Raw genomic sequence first — 13,009 nt, 5'->3', positions numbered from 1 at the left:
AGCCCACATCCGTTAAACCAACATGGCAAGGGTCTTAGACTATCTATAAAATCTCGTAGTTTGTCGTAACACAACATGGCAAGCCTAAACATGTCACGCATGTGATAAATAACTATCGAATTGAAGACTGATCGTAGGTAACAGCATACTGACTAGCACTGTGTAGTGGGACCATGACACCTGAAAAGACGACGCTTCTGCGAGTTACTGCTGCGAGAGCATGTAAAGCTAGTTTGGAGTCTTGGTTCTAGAGGAGAAGACTGTGTCATGTGGAAATTCAACCATTCCAAAATAGATGCAAGTATAACTGTTTTGTGTAATCGAATTCCATGTTAAAACTATAGGCATACAGCACCTAGCTATTTTTAAGTATAGTCTCGAGATATGGTATTGGATCCTGCACTGGATTGCCCGTTCGCCCAACTTAAATCCCATCGAGCAAGTGTGATATGCGCTAGGGAAATGTACTCGTTCTACAGCACGTCCACATGTACCAACAACCATCCATCAGTTGTACCGCACTGGTGGAGGAATGGAATCCTTTACCACAAAAATATCACAAACTTATGGATGAGTATGGAAACATGTTGCTGAGTATGCATTGCTCTGGCAGTCAGCGTTAGTATCATAAAAGTGGTACAGAAATACTGAATTACGTCATAGCATGACAATATGACCACCAACAGCAAATGCCTTTTACTAACGATGATTATTCACTGTAGTAGCAAAAAACCATCGGGTATAGGTCATCATGGCGAGACTTCCCGTCACATGATCTTCTACATGAGATTGAATTCACACTATATAGCGTGTGCCATGACGTGGACACCCAAGAGTCGTGGGATAGGGGCGTGGAGCCCAGCAACGACGAGGAACATGCATAATGCTCCTCGGCACACCAAAAATGGATACTCATCGGTCTGTATTTAATAAAGAACCAGCCCACATGTCTATACAAATGTGACATACAGCCTGACAACCGTACAGAACAACCTGATAACGCTGTCCTAGGATCGTCGTAGTATATGGATGACTTTCATACAGTTGTAAGTGGAACTAAGACGTGTTTTTTGATGAAATACTACGTATAATCTAGACTTAATCCTATCAGTATCAAGATGTTTAGATAACGCGCATTACCAAGTAGGATAGGAGGTACTTTATGCTCACCTGAATAAAATTAAAACAAAAACAAAATTCGTTAACTGTTTACTTGTATTGGCAACATGTTATTTTAAAGAGTTACTTATCTGAATGTAGCGTCGAGCACCTGAGAACACCTTTCAGAATACTCTTAGCAATATCAGTGCACGTTGAATAATGAGCACTTCCAACATCGTGATCACGACAAGAAGAATTAAGAAATTCAGATTTAGTTCATTCTTGTTTACTTTTTACTCTAAACATACTTTTTAAAGAGAAATTGATGTGCAAGTAACGGCATGAACCAGGAAATATTCAATACAACATTCGTTGGTGAAAGTGAGATCTGCTATTGAGAATTAAATTTTTGTATTAACTTCAACGGGAAAATATAAAATATGTATGGAATATGGTAGCAGAATCCTTAAAAAATATTTTTTTCAAACTTCAGAATGTAAAATAACTGATTAGATTACAATATTTTCAAGAGATAAGCAAAAAGTACCATCCCCACCCACTGGTATTGCGAGGGTTAACTCCTTAGTTCAACATTTACGCAACCACTGTAGTAGTCTTAAATGGCTCGGAATACATTTTTATACGAGCAAATTAAAATTGTAGACAGATAGATGATATCTTGTACAAGTCAAACCCCGTTAGTTGATTATCCATATTTATAACAAAAACATGTTAGTAGAGAATCCAGATGACAGCACTTTTACGAGAATACAACACGGCTAAGGGTAGAGTGGATGCGAGTTTATTTTCAGTGTGCATAGCGGCATACTAGAGAAGGAAATTCACTTTAGAGACACCTTACCCACTTTATAAAAAATGGTTCTAATGGCTCTGAGCACTATGGGACTTAACATCTATGGTCATCAGTCCCCTAGAACTTAGAACTACTTAAACCTAAGGACAGCACAACACCCAGTCATCACGAGGCAGAGAAAATCCCTGACCCCGCCGGGAATCGAACCCGGGAACCCGGGCTCGGGAAGCGAGAACGCTACCGCACGACCACGAGCTGCTGACCCACTTTATAGCAAGAGAGTAATTTTTTATTTTAATTATAATAACTCATGACGGTAAAATGTGAGACAGAATGGATACGGGAGGTCACAAGCAGACAGATATAAAAATCGAGATGACCCGAACGATTAATTTCAGACTATCCAGTCACATAGCGTTAAAGCAATGAGACACGAAGGAGAATCGACGCCGACGGCGCCTTAAACTATCCTTCGCCGACACACTTTCGCTCTCCACCAAGACACTTCATTGTATATGTCTCGGAATCAGTAAATTTGACAGAGTTGATACAGCCGGAGAGAACACTGTATGAAAAGGCTTAAGTACGATAAATGGGTTTAAAAATAGACAAACGCCAAGCAGTAATATTAGGAGTTAAGTCATGTATTATATATCAAACTAATGCTATACATGTTGCCCACAGAGTCCCTTTGTTTCGTCGTTTGTCAGCAAACTTCTCATGATTCGCTTGTAGTAACGTCAACACGCAATCAGTGTGTTTCGATTCTGAAATGATACCAGTTTATACTGTATCCAACTATTTTTTCGATTAAAAATGCATATAACGTGCAACTAGTATGTATTGGCTTGCAGAATGCCACAGCGTTCAGAATAAAGTAACACTACCGTTCCCTCACACACGCGTAGAACTTTGGTAGTATGACAATTTCGTCTTACCTCTCTAAATGCCTTCGTCGTCGGTCGAGGGAAGGAATGGTGATACCTGCTGGAAACCAATACGCAAACTGGCATAATTGTGTGTATACAGCAGAATAACGTCAACATACTACCTGCAAAAGCAATCCATTAACGTGTGTGTGTGTGTGTGTGTGTGTGTGTGTGTGTGCGTGTGTGTGTGTTTCTACCATTGGTAATGGCACTTACAGTAGACATTTGGAGGACTTTGGAAGACTAAGTATATACCCTGGCTGGGTTGGGGCTCTGTATCGAAGTTGAATAGCACAAAAAAAAGAAAAACAACCTCTGTCTGGTCTTGGTTGGTTGATTTGGGAGGGGGGACCATATCTGCTCATGAAAGCATTAAGAGCATATTAATGTTTTTAGACGTACACATGGAAAAAAGTTGATAAACGTCAAAAATATAGAAAGGGTCAAAAATTCGGTAAATAATCTGGATATTAAATGTTCGTTCAGGAGATACCTGCATTTACGCGTCAGTGAAACAGCAGAACGATTCACACTAAGCCATCGGGCCACATCAGTTTGCGACTGTCCTGCTTCCGTTCTTTTGAAAGTCGCGAGTTCTATATGTTCTTATCTCGTGTTTTCTACTGAAAATCTCGTGCTTGTACTCTTGTTAACTTTACTATTACAGAGATCGCTAAAACTTTATTTATTTCTTTAATTATTGGTCCTGTGCGCAAAAAATAACTTACTTGCTCTTTCTGCTGCCACTGTTTGATCTGCTGCATTCCATTATTTAACAAAAACATAAAAATACCTATTATTCATGCTGAGTGCAATGCATGTTCTGTATGTGCGGCTCCTGCTGTTGCTGCTGCTGCTTACTACAACTACATATAATTCAAGAGAAAGGGTTTGGTCAAATCTAAACTCGATAAATGATAACCCAAACAAAAAACTACATTCTGAAAGCGATTCTTTCTCATTCAATTAACACAACGCTAGAAGCTCTTTGAACAATCGCCTCGTTTGTAAATCTGCCTCCAGTGGCATTAAAGCAATATTACAAATTAATCAAACTCTTGAGACAGACTGAAATACTTCTTAATTGAATACATAGTGAAACAATTCCCTGACAATTACAAAAGAAATCAATGACAAAAATCAATACTTAACCCAACAATGGTTTCCCTTAAGAATTCAACTCCTATCACACAAACCCTTTTCTTTAAATTAATAAGCGTGCTGCAAATTATAAAAAATATTAACTAAATACCAAATCCTGTGTCACTGCTGGCGGACACGGCAGTACGGCAGCTCGGCGACGACCCCTCGCCAACACACGTGCGTACCAGAGCAGGCGGGCTCCTGCACTGGCTTCAAAACTGCCACTAGTTAATCCGCACGCTGCGAAGCGCGACAACAATATCTCAGATTCCAGAGCTTGTGTATGTGCACTGTAGCCAACCTTTATATTCTAAGAGAGTATTGCCAAATCTCATAACCCCCAACCTCATTTTTGAAAATTTTGCGGGGTGATTCTTGCGTAACATATTGGCAAGGAACAAACAGTAAAATTTTTTTACAAAACGACGAAAAATTAGGCAAAGAGAAAAAATGTTACAATTTATATCCAGTGACTAAAAGTATTTCTTGCTTAGCATCTAAGTACATTTTTTTATATGAAAATGTTGCTAGCCTAGTATGTATGTAATAAGAAAACATCAAACGAAATATAACAAGTTTCTTACATAAGTAGATAAAAAAGATCATATAAGTTTTAACATATGTGTAACAGTAACTACTTAAGCATGGAATAGTCTCCAATAAGCTAATATAACCTAATAACCAGTAAAAAATATTTTATTTTGTGCATTTGGGCACTTACTTTTCCATGACATTAATCAGTAGTGGCCTGACTACATGATATTTTATGTTTTTATGCTCGCAGTTCCCTCTGGTCAAAAGAAACCAGGTCTACATGTTTTAAGTGCAGCAGACTCAGGGACTTCATATCCACTGACAACCACACTAATATTCCCACATCCGTTAATTTATGGCGTAAGCAGACTCAGGGACTTCATATCCATGGACAAATACACCTGAAGTCAAATTTTCCTCTGGTGAGACAGTTTGACAACGTAGGCAGACTCAAGGACTTTGTGTCCACTGACAACTATACGTAACGTTCATTCTCCCAGGATGACACAGTTTGACAGTGTTGGCAGACTCAGGGACCTCATGTCCACTGACAACCACACGTCACTGCGTTATTGTGTAAGTACCTCCTGAAACTTATATAGTACAAGTCTGGGTCGAGTATTTCTCTATACTCAAAACGTCATATTTTATAGAAAATTGATTCTCCCTTTAAAATACGATATCTCTAATTACATAAATGAAGCAAGGAATAATATTATGTCATATAAACAGGCATGTGAGCTCTGAGCTCATTTAAATGTTTTCTTTAACTCTATTGCCGCAGCAATTACAGATTTGTGGCATATATCTCAAGTCATGAATAACGTGAGGCTCACCACACGATAGAAAATTCAATTTTCTTTAAATTTCTCGCCACAGCAATCACCGATTTGTGGCTTGTATTTTCCATTTCAGTCATAATATGCGGCTCACCACACGGTGTCAAGTTAAATTTCTTACGATTAGTTTGGCCAATAACAGTGGCAAAGTTTTGAGTGTGACCACGAATCATTACAAATATGGCACCACACAAAAAAATATCATTTTAATTTCAAGGCATAAATCCTGTGCCATAGAACTCTAATTACCAAAATTTTTACATTACTAGTGATGCTGAAGAAGAATCTTACAACATATGTTGCAATAATTGTTATGTACATTTTGGTTATAAAATATTTAAATAATCCTACAAATGGAAAAGTAATTCCATATTGATGCTATTATATATAATAAAAGTTACAGAATCATTTAGAAAAAGTCTAGCCAATGGCTTGCCAAATCAATTCATATATATGTACAAAATTTAGTGAATGATTACGTGACTTTGCGTCAGAATTTTTTACACTCTAATTACTAAGTTATACCAAATTTATAATTATCGGTCTGTAATGACTGTCAATTTTTCTGATGTCGAACGTAAATGTGTGTGGCATAGCGTCTAAATCGTTTTTATATGGAGTCCTCATTGTCTGTTTGGAGGTCTCCCTAGTCTTTGTATGAATCTGTGTGGCCATACCTTGGACAGTCACAAACAACAAGAATAAGAATCATCCTACAAAGAACATAATAAAAAAATAGATTTACAAAATACAACACACAAAACTCCTCCATCTGTCCAGTACAAACTGAAAGAAATGGCTTATTCATCAAGGTGACAAGAAATAAATTTATGACATGACAAGAGAAAAATCATCACCTTACAATTAACCTCGTGCTGGAATCGGCACTGCATCACTAAATTACAATCATGAAATAGAAAACACAAGATAAATATTAAATTGACTTATGTTACACTACTATTTACACATTCATAAAATATGGCAGATACTCTCGCCTCTTGGCGTAAGAGTCATTTCGCTCTGGAAAGAGAAAAGAAATAATTTAATGCAGAACATAATTATCTAGGTCATAGCTCGGTGTTTTTGTCACGGCCGACTGTTTCTGGAACGTCTTTTTTCTCGCGACCCTTAACGGTAAGCTTGCTACGCTCCGATCTGAAAAAATCGTCTACTGCACAAAATTACGTCACGTTAAGTGCTTTCGTTTCTGCAATGGAGAAAACTTCCGTTGCGATCATGTTTCCTGTAAGAAATGCAATAAATTCAACCTTAACAACAATAAGAAGAGAAACAACACCATCATTCTTACCATTCCACAATTTCACAGAGAAAAAAAATATATTCTTGACACTCATTCATCACATAATTCAACACTTCGCTGTGTATTTGTATCAGAACACCTTTTATGACTCATAGCCATGTCTTAACTTTGCTGTGACTTAGATATTAAGTAAGTGTGCACTCTACCTTAACATTACTGTCACTTAAATTTCACGCAAATGTGTATAAGCTATATCTTCCTTCATAGAATACCATTATGGGTTTCTTCGTTTAGAAGTGTATCTTTCTTACCTTCTCTTGTTCTATAAATGTCTGCAAAGTGCTCCCTCATTGTGTCACACTAATCATGAGTGGTCCATAGATCCTAATACGCCTTACCTGGCAAACTAATAAACACGAAAAAACCACATGAATCATCACTCTTCAAACTATTTCATAAATCAGAAGTAGTGTCATTTCGAAGGTTTCCTAATTATACTACACTCCTGGAAATGGAAGAAAGAACACATTGACACCGGTGTGTCAGACCCACCATACTTGCTCCGGACACTGCGGGAGGGCTGTACAAGCAATGATCACACGCACGGCACAGCGGACACACCAGGAACCGCGGTGTTGGCCGTCTAATGGCGCTAGCTGCGCAGCATTTGTGCACCGCCGCCGTCGGTGTCAGCCAGTTTGCCGTGGCATACGGAGCTCCATCGCAGTCTTTCACACTGGTAGCATGCCGCGACAGCGTGGACGTGAACCGTATGTGCAGTTGACAGACTTTGAGCGAGGGCGTATAGTGGGCATGCGGGAGGCCGGGTGGACGTACCGCCGAATTGCTCAACACGTGGGGCGTGAGGTCTCCACAGTACATCGATGTTGTCGCCAGTGGTCGGCGGAAGGTGCACGTGCCCGTCGACCTGGGACCGGACCGCAACTACGCACGGATGCACGCCAAGACCGTAGGATCCTACACAGTGCCGTAGGGGACCGCACCGCCACTTCCCAGCAAATTAGGGACACTGTTGCTCCTGGGGTATCGGCGAGGACCATTCGCAACCGTCTCCATGAAGCTGGGCTACGGTCCCGCACACCGTTAGGCCGTCTTCCGCTCACGTCCCAACATCGTGCTGCCCGCCTCCAGTGTTGTCGCGACAGGCGTGAATGGAGGGACGAATGGAGACGTGTCGTCTTCAGCGATGAGAGTCGCTTCTGCCTTGGTGCCAATGATGGTCGTATGCGTGTTTGGCGCTGTGCAGGTGAGCGCCACAATCAGGACTGCATACGACCGAGGCACACAGGGCCAACACCCGGCATCATGGTGTGGGGAGCGATCTCCTACACTGGCCGTACACCACTGGTGATCGTCGAGGGGACACTGAATAGTGCCCGGTACATCCAAACCGTCATCGAACCCATCGTTCTACCATTCCTAGACCGGCAAGGGAACTTGCTGTTCCAACAGGACAATGCACGTCCGCATGTATGCCGTGCCACCCAACGTGCTCTAGAAGGTGTAAGTCAACTACCCTGGCCAGCAAGATCTCCGGATCTGTCCCCCATTGAGCATGTTTGGGACTGGATGAAGCGTCGTCTCACGCGGTCTGCACGTCCAGCACGAACGCTGGTCCAACTGAGGCGCCAGGTGGAAATGGCATGGCAAGCCGTTCCACAGGACTACATCCAGAATCTCTACGATCGTCTCCATGGGAGAATAGCAGCCTGCATTGCTGCGAAAGGTGGATATACACTGTACTAGTGCCGACATTGTGCATGCTCTGTTGCCTGTGTCTATGTGCCTGTGGTTCTGTCAGTGTGATCATGTGATGTATCTGACCCCAGGAATGTGTCAATAAAGTTTCCCCTTCCTGGGACAATGAATTCACGGTGTTCTTATTTCAATTTCTAGGAGTGTATTACCCAGCAATTATATCTTCTCAATCCAGAGCCACTTTTACACTATATTTTACCGGAAGATAGTCAACACTTTCTGTTATTTCATGTTATTTCTCCCTAAAAACGTACATAGTTATTTCTTGCACTTTCCTTCAAATAAGTCACGAAAATTTCATTCTTTCAGTGAACAATCGCAAGATGTCAACAGCTGGTATAATCCTCTCGTCAGAAATGTCCTTTGCAAAGTTCTCATTCTCTCAAACAATACAAATAGTTCATAATCATTCATTCTTGGTCTTTCATACAGTATAGATTGACAATAAAGGATTAATAGATAAACAGGTGAGTCAAAGATTATGAAACACTACTGAAAACTAAAATCGGAAGAATATACTGTAACGGCTGGGGCCCCTATGCTTGCCAAACATGTATTTACTAAAGATCAGTAAACCCCCTAGGGCCTTATTCCTTGAAAATTTTAATGTGTGATAAGTGGTGAAGACCTCGCGATTTATGTGTTCGTATTGTCTCAACTTCCACAGCGTTTGTGTGTGCAATGCGTCGTATACGGAAGGGTCCTTCATACACCATGAAAAGCTTCCTACTCAAATATTTTACCTTATGAGATAGTCGATGTGATCTAAGCAATACCGTTTGACCTACCAGTAAATTCTTGATGTTGACTCGTGGATTATGCAGTTTCTTCCTTCTGTCTGCAGCTTTCTTGATGTTCTGTAATGCTATACTTACCACTCCATGGTGGTTGTTTATTTTTCAACACAAGCAGTGGGGGCAGGTTAGTGGAATTATTAGGTAGTTCATTAATAATGTTTTGGAAACCAGATAAATGTACGTCCCAGTTTCTATGTTGGCGATGGCAGTACAATCTGCAAAGTTTAGCTAACTCCTTCACGATATGTTCTGATGGGTTACATGATGGCATAAAACGTGATATAAATACTGGTTTAAATTTCCTGCATCGCAAGGTTTTCAGCCAACTGTTGGAACGGAATTGTGGGCCATTGTCACAAATCACCTTGTCAATGTGCCCTACTTCCTTCAAGAAATTCTTGACAAATGCTGTGGAAACTGATTTTGCTGTAGCTTTTCGTAAAGGAGTGAATGAGACAAATTTCGAAGTAAGCTCAACAGCTACGAAAACATATGAATGGCCTTGTCTAGATCTTATTACTGGTCCGAAGATGTCCACGGCAGCCATCTCTTTTAATTTGACTGGGATGATTGGAAATAGTGGTGTTCTGTGTGTCACTGTTGGTGGTTTTCCTTTCTACCATAACTTGCATATTGCCAGGACTTTACGGATTCTCTTTTCCATATTGTAAAAATAGCATGTGTCTCGTAATTTTTGAAAACATTTCTTCGCACCAAAGTGGGCATAACTGAGATGTGTGTGCAAATGAGTTTATTTACAAGTTCGTCTGGTATGCATAAAACCCAAGAAGGACTGTCAGGACGTCTGCGTCTGAATAAGATGTTATCACGTATGATATAAAACTATCTTATAGCAGGATGTGACTTACTCTCCCACTTCCTTTTTATATCCTTCCAAACCGAATCCTTTTCTTGTTCACGAGCAATGTCACTTAATGAGGATGAAATGAAATTTTCAAAAGCAACCTTCTGCATGTAGAGTAAGCTGTAATTATTTTCTAGGCAATCTTCCTCGTTACTTTCAGCTAAACCAAGAGTTGCTCGTGAAAGCGCTTCAGCAATGATGTTTTGTGAACCTGGAATATATATATTACAGTGAAGTTAAATTCCTGAAGAAACAAAGCCCAACGTTTTAAACGGTCGTGATTTAATTTGGCTGACATGAGAAATTGTAACGCCCGATGGTCGGTGTATACTTTTGTGTGCTTGTCTTGCAGATAGTAACGAAATTTATCAAACGCCCATACTAAGGATAATGCTTCCAGCTCCGTGACTGAATAGTTGCGCTCTGATTTTGTTAATACTCGACTGGCAAAAGCTATACTTTTGTAAGTAAGAATTCCATTTTCAACAGCTTCTTGGAACAAATGGACACCAAGCCCAGATCTTGAACTACCTGTCGAAAGGCAAAAATCAAGGGATAAATCAGGATGTGACAATATAGGTGCATTCAGTAGTGCAGTTTTCAAATCGTGGTAGTCTGTTTGAGCAACATGATCTCAGTCCCAAACTGTGTTCTTACCTGTTAGTTGAGATAATCTAGGTGTTGACAAGCTTTGTAGGCTAATAAAACGACGATAAAAATTTATTAGTCCCAAAAATCCTCTTAATTGTCGCTTGTTTGTTGGTAGGGGCATTTCTTTGATTGCATTTAATTTTCCTGGATCAGGAAGAATGCCTTTTGTTGTAACAATGTGGCCAAGAAATTTGATTTGTGTTCTACCGAAGTCCGATTTTTCTAAATTGACTGTAATGCCATGTTCCCGAAATGTTCGTAATAATTCACTTAATACTTGGTTGTGTTTTGATCATGAATTTTCTGCGATCAAAATGTCGTCAACATAAGTGGTGATCCTGTCTTTTAAGTGTGTCGGTAATATTGTATACAAACCACGGATAAATGCAGCTGACGAAACGTTGAGACCAAATGGCAATTTTCGAAATTGGTAACAGTTTTCAAAACATAGGAAAGCTGTGTATTTCCTACACCTCGGATTTAGTTCTATTTGCCAAAAACTACTTCGTAAATCCAAAGATGACATCACCTTCACTCCATGGAATTTTTGCAATAGTTCATCTAGTGTCTGTGGTCTATCGGTTTCAGGTTGGATTACTGTGTTAATTTGTCTGGAATCAAGAACCAGTCTAATGGAATTATCCCTTTTCTTAACCACGTGTAATGGGCTATTATATGAACTCACAGCAGGTTCGATGATTCCCTGCTCTAACATGGATTGTATTTCCTGTTTCACTTTGTCTCTGTATGTCAATGGGATGACGTATGGTGGTACAAAAAATTTATTATGTTCCTTGACCCTGAATTCATAAAGAAAGTTACGTATTGTTCCTGTCTTGTGAGAAAAAACTTCACAATTTGTTTGTAATATTTCAAATAACTCATCATTTCCTACATTAGGATCCACTTCGTCTCGGTAAATATTCCTTTTCATTAATTGATCTGTACTAATGGGTTGTTCTGTTTCACAGTAAAACGTAGTGATGTTATCTGTGCAACTATTAGACAAATTCAGTGAATGTTGTGTCTCAAGCGGAAAGAGGAAACGCAGATAATTCACTTCCTCATCCTCCTTTGTTAGCCATCCTTGAAATTTAGGCGTGACTAACATTTGATTTACTCGTAACATGACTTCTGCATTACTAAAGTTTAACATTGCTTTATATTCACGTAGGAATTCCACACCCTAAATCATTTCTGTTGATAAAAGAGGGACTACTAAGAAATTTGCAGAAGACTCGTGTCCTTGACACCTGAAAACTAAAGAAGTCTGATTGCGTACGTCTACACTCCTTCCTTGAATGACTGCCTTTAATTTGGTCTTTAATAATGGCAAGGTTGGACAAACAGATGCCTGTTCACACTTCTTAAACATTGTCTCGCTAACTACATTCACAGGGCTGCCAGAATCAAGTACAACTGAAAGTAGAGTATTTCCAACCGAGATTTTTATAATTGGATGAGCATACATAATTTCGTTGTTATCATTTTCTTGTGATAATGTGTCTCTAATGTCCTCCAATCCAACAAAGTTAACATAATTTGTGTATCGGCTTTCCGCCGCTACAAATTGTTCGTTTGTAGTCCTTGTTGCTAGTCATTGTTGTGCCTGCTGGTATTGCCGCGAATTAATGCTTGGATTGGGTGGTCTGATTTCTACATTGTCGCCACGCTCTAAATTGGAATTTCTGCGATCCTGCCAATTTTGATTTGTCCCCTCATCATAACTGTTTTGGTTCCCATAATTGTTATGACTATAATTATCACGTGGGCTCGATGCTCCGTATTCTGCATGAGCACCGCGTTCCGAATTGTAATTTGCGTGTCCACGCCAATTTCGGTTGGCCATACCGCGACCATTCCTTCTAAAATAATTTTCATTTCCATAACGCCTTTGCTCTCATGGTCCGCGATCTCTATTACTGTACTGAAAGTTCCTATGATCATAAAAATCATTTCTCTGGCGTCTATGATCTGCGTTATACGGTTGATGCCGCATATCACGTGTATCTTCTTCCGCCCTGTACGCGTGAGGTTCGTCCGAGTTCCATACGCGTTTACGGTCACCCCGCGGATTATTATTTTCCCAATACTGATTACTATAATCTCTTAGTGTGTTTTCATAGTTGTCAAATTCTAATTCTTGCAAAAGAGCTTGGAATGCCTCCAAGTCATCTTTGGACCTACCTGCCAAAATTATGTGGCGCAATCTGATCGGCAGTTTTGTCAAACAGATACGAATTAATTCCGACTGACTGTACGGATTCGTTAAATATCTGTTCATGCGCATCATGTT

The sequence above is a fragment of the Schistocerca nitens genome, chromosome 3 (genome assembly GCF_023898315.1).
Source record: "Schistocerca nitens isolate TAMUIC-IGC-003100 chromosome 3, iqSchNite1.1, whole genome shotgun sequence".
Classification (NCBI taxonomy): domain Eukaryota; kingdom Metazoa; phylum Arthropoda; class Insecta; order Orthoptera; family Acrididae; genus Schistocerca; species Schistocerca nitens.
Note: the sequence above shows the minus strand (reverse complement) of the source record.